The sequence below is a fragment of the Solea senegalensis genome, linkage group LG10 (genome assembly GCF_019176455.1).
Source record: "Solea senegalensis isolate Sse05_10M linkage group LG10, IFAPA_SoseM_1, whole genome shotgun sequence".
NCBI lineage: Eukaryota > Metazoa > Chordata > Actinopteri > Pleuronectiformes > Soleidae > Solea > Solea senegalensis.
Genome location: NC_058030.1, coordinates 23,996,580 through 24,010,363, shown reverse-complemented (window position 1 = coordinate 24,010,363; position 13,784 = coordinate 23,996,580). Strand labels below are relative to the sequence as shown.

Genomic DNA, 13,784 nt, shown 5'->3' with positions numbered 1-13,784 from the left:
TACTATACTATACTAAACTATACTATACTATACTATACTATACTATACTAAACTATACTATACTATACTATACTATACTATACTATACTATGCTTCTCTAGTCTTGATGACTCAAAGCTGCTTTACACTACAAGGTTTGCCATTCACTCACCTTTCATACTCATGTACACGCTGCCGGCAAAGCCCAAGTCTTGTCTAGCAAGAAATCGAACCCACAACCTTTGAGTTGAACGACGCCTCGCTCTACCACTGAGCTACCGTAGCCACGTTTTTTCTTACTTCTTAAGCGATTATTCACTGAAACAAACATACGTTTGAATAATTAATTCGAGTTTTGACATGAAACCCTCCTCAATGTTACACACTGAACCTTTTAGAGGTAAGAATACAAAAGAGTATAGAATAAATAATAGTGCATCCCTGTAAGGACACACTATCTGTTGCTGATACTGCATTCTTTGTCTCCATCGGGAGCAGACGCACAAACAACTAAATAATATGGCATCAAACTGAGGAGATCTGAAAACACCACAGCCAACAACACAAAGCAGAAAATCAATAGCTCCGCCTCGTGCGGTCGCACTGCCAATTTCTCTCTGGTGCTCACAGTGAGTCACTCCTTAAGTGGACTGAACCTGCAGTTACAGAAAGACAAGCAGGACTGATTCCTCACTGAGCTCGGAGGACATGCGCTGTCTGAACAAAGACGCTTTCTGATTGGATCCTGTAGTTGTCCAAGCCTGAAACCTAGGGAACGCATCAGATAAGATCATTCACATAAGATGACACAATGATTCTTTGGCTTCACACAAAAGACGTTATTTTCTCTGGAAGAAGACAAAGTCATGTGCAGTGTGTGTCAGAGACTGATGGCAAGCTCCCACAATGGCACATTATTAGCTGGATGAGAAGGATGGTGATGATGAGTTTCTTTTTCACATTATGAACTCGTGCTTCTCTGGACGGGATGAGATCGTCTCCAGTTCAATCAAGTCCAGCTCAAGTTGTAACGGGAATACAAAACAGATTTAGGTGACAAGATCATTTCATTCGGTTCTGCCTCCACTGTCTGTGTGTGATATAATGCAGCAGGCATCTCATCTCACACCAGATGAGACACTAAAGGGCGTCAACTACACACAAGTGAGAGCTATTAACTCGCAAGTGAATCCAAGTGTAGGTCTGTGCCACACACAGAGAGCCCGTCTCCGTTTCCATACGAGACGTATTCCAGTCAATCCAGCAGCCACATTCTGGCACCCAGCGGAACACAAGTGGGAAAAGCTGGAGGTGGAAAAAGAGGGAGAAAAAAGTTGGACACACTTGAAACCAGCCTCTGTCAGAGTTTTAAATAATGCAAAATACAAGTCAGAATTTCACGGTGTCTGCCACATCTGAACTGCAGACAGCAGCACTGGATCTGTCTCACTGAACCCCCACACACACATACACACACACACTGCGTTTCTGTCATGAATCTCTATATGGTAGCTTAGTTTAGCATACAGACAAACCAGTGCTGACCAGTGCAGCGAGTGGATTGGAATCTTCGTTTTACGGCGTAACGATCATAAACTATGAGGCGAAACCAGCGTACGCGCGCTTGGACCTTGTTTTCTCATTGATCACGTCTTTCCTTGCTCTGTCCTCATTCAAATATGGTCCGTTCCTGTTAAAAAAACAAACAAAGAGAACAAGTTGGTGTTGGCCAAACTGCATCACTAACACATGCTGTACCCTGTTTGTTTATGTTGGACTAAAACAAGCCGCTGATGAGATCCTCTCCTCTAATCTTTAGCAAGTTCCAAAGAGTCTTTCTTTGTGTAGGTGAATAATCAAGTGGACATCTGCTGGAGCAAGACTCCTCTGAATGTTGACACTGCCCCCATCAAAAAGGCCTTGTCCTCAGCACAGCTTGTTACCTTGGAAACATGCCCTGCTCTCTCTCTCTCTCTCTCTCTCTCTCGTGCCTCCTATCCTCTGCTTTAATCTCCCTGAGTCGTGCTCTTGTGGGGAGCTGCTGGTGTTGTGGTGCACAATAGTCTGACTTCTCTTTTCAAATATATCTCCACATCCACATCCTTGCACACCACTTGCTGCTCCTATAACTTAACATTCCCGCCACGTGTCAGGCTGAAACAGTGCATGACACTCGCTCTGTCCTCGTCTGAAATTACTGCCAGTTCACAACATTTTTTTAACAGAGTTATTGAAGAATTGTCTCACATCAGCTCTTTCAGAATGAGGCTGCGCCGTGTGAAATCGGTGGAAAATCAAGAGGCTGATTCAATACAGAAACATCAGCCCAGTAAATTAGTGCAGGTTCTGCAAATGTTTGCTTTGACATTTTTTTTGGGAAGTCCTTGTATCCATACATGTAGGTTATGTAAATGAAATATCTCAGGAAGTCCTAAAGAGCATTTCTGTGTTTTACATTTGGATCCACTGAAACCAGAGGATTTTCTGGATCTGGATGGAACTTGACCTGCTTATTAGCATCTTACATAAGCATGACAAAAGTCATCCTGATCTGTTAAGATTCTGCTGAGATAAACACATCTGATGGCCAAAGAGTGGTATCTTGAAAAATGTACATTTTATGTGACTTCATCAGTGGTTTGATTCTTATCAAAATTTGATGGGAAAATACTTGGATCCGTTAAAACTGTTCACAGAAGGACAAACTTACAGATATACCCACAGCGATCAAAGCAGCAACTCTCTCATCCTGTATGTCCGTATGTCCGTATGTCATGTTTACAGATTCTGTCTTCAAATTGATGAAGTGTTAAAAATCCTGGCTGAGTGACCTTGAGTACTATTGTTGTTGTTTGGGGAAAACTTAAAGGTCACATCACACATATATGTTAGTTATGGAGTTATGTGTATACAGTATATGTATATATGAAATATATATATGTATAATATATGTAATATATGTATGTATGTATATATGTAATATATGTATGTGTATGTATTTATATGTATATATGTATGTAAAATATATGTATGTACAATATATGTATATATACTGTATGTATTTATATGTATGTATAATATATGTATATGAATGTATATATGTAATATATGTATGTATGTATGTACAATATATAAAATGCACCGATTGAACGTCACATGCAGTGGAGAGCCATGTGTTTAGTTCCAGCATCCTGCTCAACTCCTCCTCTGACCGCTGATAAAAACCTCAGCACTCACAGAACTCACTGTTTTTTAGCAGATTATTAAAGTCTTGTTTGAGCATGTCAGACTGCTGCTAACCCTCAGTCATGTCACAGACACATGTCACGTTTGTCTTTTTACTATACATGATCTTTACATTTTTTACACCTAGCTTTCCTGATCACCTTCTGTCTTGTGATTTGCTTCCAGATCTTAGCCTTCTGTGTGAGTCTGAGAGGTTATCCAGGTCATCAGATGGAGATTCGGGGTCTTGCAGAAGTGGAGCAAACCTAGTGCTCAGCGGTCATGTTGATGCTAGTTAGTTAGATGCGTGTGTTGGCATGCTCTTGTCCGTTATTGTAGTTGAATGTAAGAGACACAGTTAGCACATTTTGCTAACTGTGCTGCAGGCTTTTTAATGTAGTGTTAATGTAGTAGCATACAATGTAATGTAATGTAATGTCATTTATTTTTCAAGACAGGGACAATGCACAATAAAACATTAATCTTGTACAACAAGAGAATATGCATTGTGCCAGGTTGTAGCACCTGTAGTCCCTGGGCAGGTTGATGGAATAGTACATAAAAACATACAAAACAAAACAACAAATGCAAAATTACAGAACAAAGAACGTGGAAGCAGATTTCTACGAAAATGTACTGCCAGGTGTCTATTAGTGTCAAAAGGGCTGTTGAATTCACTATTTTACACTATTTAAAACAAGAAGATTATGCTGGAACAGGAGCGCAGAAAGAGCAAGAAGCCTTCCTGGGTTCTAAAGAGTGAGCACTGATACATTTTACACCTGTACTGCAAACAGAGTGGCAACATCTGGAGTTGTATATACATATACATATATATATATATATGTATATATATACGTGTTCCACACAATTCAATGATGATCAGAAGCTCATTTCTTCTTTATAAAATATTTCTAAACATGTACAGTATCAAACAACATGACTCAAATGCCCACACCCACACACAGAGCATGAGTAAGAGTGAGGGGGAGGGAGGGAGGGAGGGAGAGTGTGTGTTATTGATTTGACAACCGGTTAATTCAAGTCTTTTGTTACTTAATACACTCTGATCTATCACCAATCACGTCCTGCAGCCGAGCACTAAATGCGATTTCCCTGAGTATGTTGATCCTCTTTCAAAAAGACACCTGGGAAAAGTAGAGGGCAACAATGAAGAGAGGGTTTTTAGTAAACACTGACGCACACTCAGCCAATAATAGGAATATATATGTACTATATATAAAGAGAGAATTTTTATATAGGATACATATATAAAAATGTATGTATGTATGTATATATACATGTATACATACATACATATATATACATATATATATATATATATATATATATATATATAAACACATATATGTATACATGTATATATATGTGTATACATATATATACACATATATGTATACATATATATATATATATATATATATACATATATACACATATATATGTATACATGTATATATATACACATATATGTATACATATATACACATATATATGTATACATGTATATATATACACATATATGTATACATATATACACATATATATGTATATATATACACATATATAATGGGAGAATGGTTGAGGGAGTCCAGACCCATTTGAGAAACCTGCTTGATTTCCGTTGTTACAGTTCCATGTTGTTGTTAAAGGTCACTCTTTGTTCCAGTCCTACTTCAGTTTTCTGGTGAAAACAGTATCCAGACACCATCAGGTTTACTCTGCAGCATTGTTTTATTTACTGTGTGTTTCTCTGTGAGCTCAGAAACAGTCATCCCTCTGGAATCAGCAGCCTTTATCGTGTTTTTATAAATAAAAATAGAATTTGTTTCTTTATGGTGTGCATTAATGTGACATGTAGAGTGACATCACACACGTTACACCTTGTTTTCTCTTCTTCTATCGTCTGACACCAGTAAACAGACTTGTTATTTTGAAACAGGAATGTGTGGAATATACTGACACATTGCATTATTCTTTATTCATTGTTAATGAGAAACATGCATGCAGTGAATGCCTGCAAAACTGCTAAGAGGTTGAGTTATACACGAGCTTCATCTTGGAGCAGGGTTGTCATAACATGAAGCAGATGTCTTTTGGTGACTACATTTTTTGACATAAAAACATCTTCTGGCGTACAGTGTTCAGCTCAGTGTAGATGGAATCAATGTGGTAGAAGTAAGTGGGGAGTCGATGGATAAGTGTTAAAATAATCCAGTAAAACCACTTTCTTAAAACTAAACACGGGAGAATGTATTGGTTAAGCAAATCATTACATGCTGAATCTTATGAAGGATACAAGTGGCTTCTATCAGTCTGTAACCTATGCAGAGTGTGTCTGGGTTGCAGGAGAATTACTTACGCCCTGTTGTGGTGCTTCTTCCCCTGGCTGTTTGGTTTTGGATGCATCCCAGACAAAAGCTTGTCTAAATAAGATCAATGTGTTCTTGCCTCCGTCCTCCGAGTAAACACTCCTCTGTAGCTCCAGAGCTGAGCATACTGACACAGCAGCAAGATAGATTTCACACCTAAAATCGCGTTACTGTGGAGTTGCACATTCACCGTAGGAAATATTTCAGAGATTATAACCTCATGTCATCATAATGGCACATTCAGGTTCTCAGGATGCACAAAATACCTGCTTCCTTTACAGCCCACTTATGACGTCCAGCCTAATTGCATCACATCGAATGACAGCATAAGAATCCGGGATAACGATCCATTACAGAGGAAGATCATCAGGTCGTCTCAGTGCTGTGGTTGTAAACCTGTAATCGCTTAATGGCGGGACAATTTGGGAGCAGCTGGAGGCAAAGCAGCGCAGGCAGCCGTCTCTCTTCAAACATTACATCAGCGTGGCCGCGCATCCACACCGTGCACTCGTACTGTACATGCAAACCAATGCAATCGGTAAATAGTCACACCAGACCAATATGTCAACCTGTGAGGAGTTCAGGAGACAAACACCCACAGAAGCACGGGCACACGACACACAAGTGTTTACAACTCAGTCACAACAAGGAAACACAGTGATCACATTGTTGTTGGTCACACATCTAACAGCACGCTGCACAGACAACACTGCACTTTGTATTGTTCAGTGTGGTCACACAAATCAGCATTAAAAGGCATAACAAACCACAGTGTTTTCAGGAGACATTAGGAGCTACAACTCCCTCTACTGGCAGCAGGTTTCTTTTAGCTTTGTGGTTTTATGAAAACATACCCGAGGTCCACAAGAAAAACCTTCAGTCACATTCTCCTGCCCACAAGCTTAGAGACTATCATTCTGTGGCTTGAACGCTGTGATGCTCTTGGACAAAATAAATCAGGCTTTCTGATCTTGCTGATCTCAGTTCCTTAGCACGAGCAGCTCGTGTTTGTTGTTGCCCTTTGAGGCAAAAGGCATTAAAAGAGTATAATTTAGGGCTCCATGTGTTCAGCAGAGCACATGTGCTGTTTATATGTGAATGCTGTTGATCCAGGAAGGAAACAGTGACCTGAACTCATCCTGAGTCAGAAGCTGCTGTTGTGCATATGATCCATGCTTTGTTCCAGGGCTCGCAGCCGACTGTGGTGTCTCTGTGTTCTCATGTTAAGAACCACCTGCATTCACTCTGAGCACGAGCACATGGTGTGCACAGAGCTGAATGTTTCTGGCAGCCGTGCAAACACACACACACACACAGGTTTGTGTAGCTGTCCTTTTAAGGACATGCATTGATTTCCATTCATTTGGACGGCCTACACAAAACACGACACCTAACCCTACACTTAACCTGACTACAATTCAAATCCTACACTTAACCGGTTCCTCAGAAATGTGGTTCTGCCTCATTAGCACAAACACACCCACCCACACACACACACATGAGTGTGTATGTGTGAGTGTGTATGTGTGAGTGTGTATGTGTGGTGTGTATGTGTGAGTGTGTATGTGTGTGTGTATGTGTGAGTGTGTATGTGTGATGTGTGAGTGTGTGTGTATGTGTGAGTGTATGTGTGGTGTGTATGTGTGAGTATGTATGTGTGTGTGTGTGATATGTGTGGTGTGTATGTGTGAGTGTGTTTGGTGGTATGTGTAAGTGTGTATGTGTGAGTGTGTATGTGTGGTGTGTATGTGTGAGTGTGTGGTGTGAATGTGTGTGTGTGAGTGTGTATGTGTGGTGTGTATGTGTGAGTGTGTGTGTATGTGTGTGTTGTGGTGTGTATGTGTGAGTGTGTGTGTGGTGTGTGTGATGTGTGTATGTGTGGTGTGTATGTGTGAGTGTGTGTATGTGTGGTGTGTATGTGTGAGTGTGTGATGTGTGTGTGTGAGTGTGTATGTGTGGTGTGTATGTGTGAGTGTGGTGTGTATGTGTGAGTGTGTATGTGTGGTGTGTATGTGTGAGTATGTATGTGTGAGTGTGTATGTGTGAGTGTGTATGTGTGGTTTGAATGTGTGAGTGTGTATGTGTGGTGTGAATGTGTGAGTGTGTATGTGTGAGTGTAAATGGCAAATAAACTCAAGCACCTTTGAGTGGTCATCAGGAAAGCGCTGTATAAATACAGACCATTTGGTATTGCTAACAATGGCTAACGATGGCTAACAATGGCTAATGATGGCTAACAATGGCTAGCTTGGGTGTTCCTGTTGAAATTTCAGATTGGGAAATTCCGATTTTATGACTGTTCTCAGTAGTGCTGTATAGTGTTGAGCTGCGGGCTTTACAGCTCCCCCTGCTGTCTGGGAGTGTTCCTCCTCATTTACTTTAACTGCATAATATTACAATTCATTGTAAACACTCAATTACATCCAATCTGTGAGCATTTTCCATCAGAGGCCATCACCCTCTGGGTGAAGCTGCTGTTTTGGCTCTCTTTGTTATTTGCTTTCTTTATTACGGATTGATTAATCCAATGTAGTGCTTTATTTAATTGATCAAATTTCATTGGTGTGCAGGGTCAGTTCAGTCATTTTCATTTGTGATGTCCTGCCACTGTGTCCCAGGCTTGTTTCTTAGTCATCTCTGTTTCTATCAGGCAGTTGTGTGACACTTGAATGTCTTGATGTGACTTTTTTTTCAATAACATATACTTCATCTTACCTTGTTCTGTATTGTTGAAAAATGTTGGGCTCCATCAAATTTTTAAGATATGATATCTGATTGAAATATTGTCTAAACATAAATGACCAAAAACTTTAAAATGTGTATTTGGTGTAAAGATAGATTGTACTCTTTGATTACTGACAAAAGAAAGACCGTTCTTAAAGCACAAACATATTATGCCTTTCCATTTTTCATGAAACAGTTTTTTTTAATCTGCATCAATCTTTTACCTCCTGAACATTTAAGGATCATTTGTGGATATTTCTCAATCTGCTTAATCTCACTTATAGTAGTAATTAAACACTAATGTAAACACTGCGATCCGTTGGTGGGATGCCGTCATTTCGCGGATAATAACATAATTGCCATGCATTGTGAAAATGTAGTTTATAGTCAATGCACTATTTAAAGCAACATAGATTTATTATAAGGCAACTTTTGTATGACGTATGACACCCCTAATTCAGACTGTGCCATGTAAACACACATCGTAAAGTGATAAGTTGCTGTGAATATTACACAAATAAAGTTACTTTACGTGAAGAAACGTCAAAGGAAATGAAGTGAACAACGTTTTGAAACCATCGCTTTAAACAAAGGTTATAGAAACAGGCTCTAAAGTTTACGTTGGCTGTACAGATGAGGACAGAACCTTCTTCTACTAAAAACCTCCATTCCAACCTGACAAGTTTAAACAAAGCAACGCCATGTGCAGTGCTGACAGGACTTAGCAGGCGTGTCTCACAGGAAGACGATCATTTGTCTACTAACGTGACTGAAATGAGCTCAGGGTCTGGGTCAGTCAGTCAGAATCAACACACAGACAAGATGATCAATATCTCTTTTACATCAGATGCAGCAACAACACAACAATGCTGTGTGGTGCATTTATTTATCGTCGAGAAATCAAATAAAGGTAAAACAATCAGTTACTCAGTACCAACATCAACCAGCCTGAAACGTACCCAAGTTAAATTATGATGTCATTTCATAGCACAAAAACATGTAGTATTATTTGTGCTAGGCATTGTTGTTTTTATGAAATATCACTCTAGAGGAAACAAGTAGAAGAACAAAACGAGATATGACTATGAATATTACCATATTCTTCAAGTTATTACTTAGATAAAGCCAGGATTTATTTACAATGACAAACATATAGAATATCACTAGCCTGGATCACACAAAGGCAAAATGTTTACTACATTTCACTTTCACGTCGGCCTGAAAAGATCCATTATTAGCACATTTTTACAGAGGATCAGCTTTCGCTTTTCACTTCCGTCAGTGGGCCTGAGGGCTGAGGTTGCTAGGCGATGTTGGCTATCTCTGTGGTGACGTGATCCCCCTTGGGCCTGGTTCTCACTCATCACCTCCACACAAAGATACAGCAAACCTGAGCGTGCACACACACACACACACACACACACACACACACACACACGCGCGGTGTCCAGAGGTCTTTCTCTGGCTCTGCTCTTATCTCTGGAGCCTGTTGTCACTCACTCATTGCTGTGCTGAGAGGAGGTTTGATGGTCTGACCTGATGAGGTTTAGAGAACACCTCAGAAACCTCTCAGGTGTCGAGGAGAACCAGATGGTGACAATGAAGAGGCCTTGGGAGCAGCTCAGCATCTCTTCTCTTCATTTCTCCAACACGTTTCAAACACAAGACTTTGATGTTTTGTTGGATTGATGTTGGAGAATGTTATATTGTTGACAAATGACATCATTTTGTAATAAATACAAACAGTTAATAAATGTCCCATACACTATTTTGTCAATCGTGCCACAGTTGACAGCCAATTTAGTCATTGTGTTTGCTCACAGTAACAGTACCAACATGTTTCCATGTTCACATCTATGTTTAGTGTGCTGCCATACACTAAAGGCACGTCTCGCCTTGGTGCGGTTTAGTTTGGTTATTTTGCATTTCCATTAGCGATAGTATCTGATATAACATAATATAATATAATATAATATAATATAATATAATACAATATACTATAATATATGATATGATATGATATGATATGATATGATATAATATAATATAATATAATAAATATAATATAATATGATATAATAATATATAATATAATATAATATGATATAATATAATATAATATGATATAATATGATATAATATAATATAATATAATATAATATAATATAATATAATATAATATAATATAACATAACATAACATAATATAATATAATAATAAACACATTTTCACAGATCTATATTTACAGAAGTAAATGTATATAGCTTATTATTATTATTTTATTGGTTTAGTTAACAGGGACACTGCATATTAATAAACATTACTTTTTATTAAAAATGTATAAAAAGGGAATCAGTTAGTTTTGTTTTTAAATAGAGCCTCACACTTTTTATGTATACTACAGTATCAAGACTACAGAAAAGAGTTAACTGACAAAAACAATTTTTACACTCTATTAAGATCGAATACTGGTCAAAGTTAATATAGTGTAAGAATTTAGTTTCTTCTACTAACAGCTGATCAACATTCAGGCACTATATTTAGAGTGTGTATGAATATACTCTGAGGTACATTTATGATGAGTGAGTTACATGTTTTGTGCTGCGTATTTCATTTATTTTTAAAAAGATACATAAGCCATGTCAAAAAGGACTTTGACAACAATAAAATGTCTCCTATGGCATCTTCAGACATACATACATACATACAGACAGACAGACAGACAGACAGACACTAAATAATAGTCTTTTTCTGATATTTGTTGGCTATCTTAGCATAAAAAGTCATAATCATGCACATTAAAAATATTTATGCCTCATTAACTCTTCACATCCTTACAAAAAATGTGAAAAATATAATATAAATATAATGAATAAATAAAAAGGACTGAGGCGTTGAATGATTTGTACATTTACAGACACTCAAACATAAACACATGTTTGATTGAAAGATTCCTGTGAGAACATCTGCACGGTAACGTCAAAGAAGGATTGAGCCAGAATGACAGGATTTATGGAGTCCAGCAGTAAGTGGTTGCTGTCATCTTTCAAACAAACTGCGGCATAATCACTGGTATATTGTGTTTTCACAATGTGTCCGCCACATTGTTCCCGCTGTTGACGAACAGAGATTTACCACTCACTGCAGCGTAAACACTTACAATAGCCTCCCTTTTATTTTGAAAAATTCCCAAATGTCTTTGTGTGGAACAAACCACAGACGGAGGAGAATCCCCCACCAGTGAGGGGAAATTACACTTTTACAGTTTTAACGGTCGTCATCTGGCGCTGGTGAGTTAAAAATGATCTGGTATAAATTGTGCCTGAGACGAGAGAACTGAGCCGACTGCACCAGGTCTGACGCAGCTGTTAAAACAGCTGTTTCACACTTCTGCTCCAGAGATTAACCGGCCTGATTTTAACTTATCAAAAGACATTTTGTGTTTAAAGTGTTTAATTTGGCATCTGCAAGCTGTGAACTCTCACACCTGATCAGAATAAGCTTTCATATTGAACTGGATCTTTATTATTATCAGTGTCTTTTAACTTTTAATAGAGTATTTAGTTTTCTGTGTATTTTTTCCACTTCCTAAATACTGCAGGTGTATTATAGCAAACAAGCCCACGTCAAGCCTCTTCTCTTTGTCTTGGTGTTTTCTGTCAAGCCACGCAGATGCTCAGTTGAGGTTTATTCAGTGATTTGAGCATGTGCAACCCATTATCCTCGCTTCATCCATGCTTGTCTCCACAATTTGTATCTTCCTGCCTCGTTCTAACGAGGACAAAAAGAAGAGTGGGACAGGAGTTCAGTTAATCTAAATCTAGAACACCACTGAACACCTGTTCTGACTCCATGTAGAAACCAAACAAGACATGTGGATTTTAAAACTAGAAACACTCAATTTAGAGTAATTGCCAATTCTTGAGATCAATGACTAACAGGCGTGACTGAGGGAGAGGAGGAGGAGGAAGAGGAGGAGCGATGTGGGGTTCAGCAGTGACTCTGTATTCTGAAACCAGGACGCGACTGAGTCTCTTACATCACGTTATTCTTGTGTTCATGATCTGAAGAACTTTATAGAACCCTATGATCATGGCAGAACACAAGAGATGTGATCACATCCTGACCTTCTCACTGTGAGGCAACAGTGCCAGCCACCACACCACCGTGTGCTTCAGAACAACTATTCCCAACATCATGACTGCTGGTGGCACATTAGAAAACACATGTAATAGACATTATTATTAAGATTTCAGGATCTCAGCTCCCTGTTATGAGCTGCTACAAACAGATGCACCTTTGTGTTGTGCAGCTCGCTCTCCCTCTCTCTCTCCCTCTCCCTCTCTCTCTCTCAAGAGCCTACGAGGAGGCGCAGAAGATCATTTGATTTACATTGTGCCGAAAGGTTATCGCGGAGTTATTGCTCAATTACACCAGAGAAATGTTGCCTACCCCAGCTTTAATTCTTCCTCTTAACTGTTTACAGATGTGGAGTTTATCAGTGATGTGTTCATTGCACAGCTGTCGTAGCTGACACCTCAGGCACGGATGACACGCACAAGCACAAGAGCGACGTTACCGCTGTGAAATGAGAGACAATGGCAAATACAGACCGGATATGCATTCGTGTGTGTGTGCATTGACTGGAAATGTCACTCCAGTGAGAAAACCTTGGGTGGAATGTGAAACAGGTGCTGCACACAGTTTCCCCACAGTGGGGGTGGAAGAAAAACAGCCGCCTCTGCAGGAACATGACTGACAGAAGACATTCTCCAGCCAGCTGCATCTCCAGTTCATCCCTTACTCACACAGTCAACACTTCAGGGATAACTCACACTCTCTGGACTCAAGATCCACTGCATACAACAACAAAAAAAATATTGTATTAACGATACACATTTTATTATTAAATGTAATTCTTTGGTCCATTCATTTTAATACTGTACATGTTTGAAGTGGCACTGTAACATCTGGATTTAAACGTTGAAAGTCTTGCTTCATTGACTTGACGCTGAAGCTCGAGTCTCCTGGCAAGAACCTGCACATTCATACTTATGTTGCTTTGACATGTGCACGACCTTTTTCACTTGATATAAAGTAGATACGTTTATTTTTTGCTCGTGCATAAAAAGTGAAAAGGAACTCTCTGAATGCAATTTGTATTTACGGAAATTGTTTTGGGATTTTTGCTGCTGCTGCTGCTGCCTCCCTTCCACGAGTCCAGCCCTGACCATAGCTCATGCCGGCCCCACACTAAACCTGCTGCTGTGCAACAATACACACATTCACAGCCCACAGACAACAAATTGCTTCTCTCATTCCCTACCACGCCCTGCCTTCATTCTCAGCCACCTGCAAAACAAACTGCTGGAAATTTCACTACAAATTACCCTGTGTCTGCCAAATACCCCCGGGAGTGGAAGGAATAAAACCCTTGGATCTCCCTTCCCCCAAAGAAACAGG

General features: G+C 39.3%; 1 long non-coding RNA gene across 1 annotated transcript; it reads right to left on the bottom strand.

Annotated features, from left to right (window-relative positions):
* Nucleotides 1–123: 123 nt before the first annotated feature.
* Nucleotides 124–6,048, bottom strand: LOC122775560. Its single transcript, XR_006361119.1, has 3 exons — nucleotides 5,588–6,048; nucleotides 1,525–1,669; nucleotides 124–1,284 (listed from the first exon to the last, which is right to left on the bottom strand). It is a non-coding gene; the product is annotated as an uncharacterized LOC122775560 (long non-coding RNA).
* Between the last annotated feature and the right edge of the window lie 7,736 nt (nucleotides 6,049–13,784).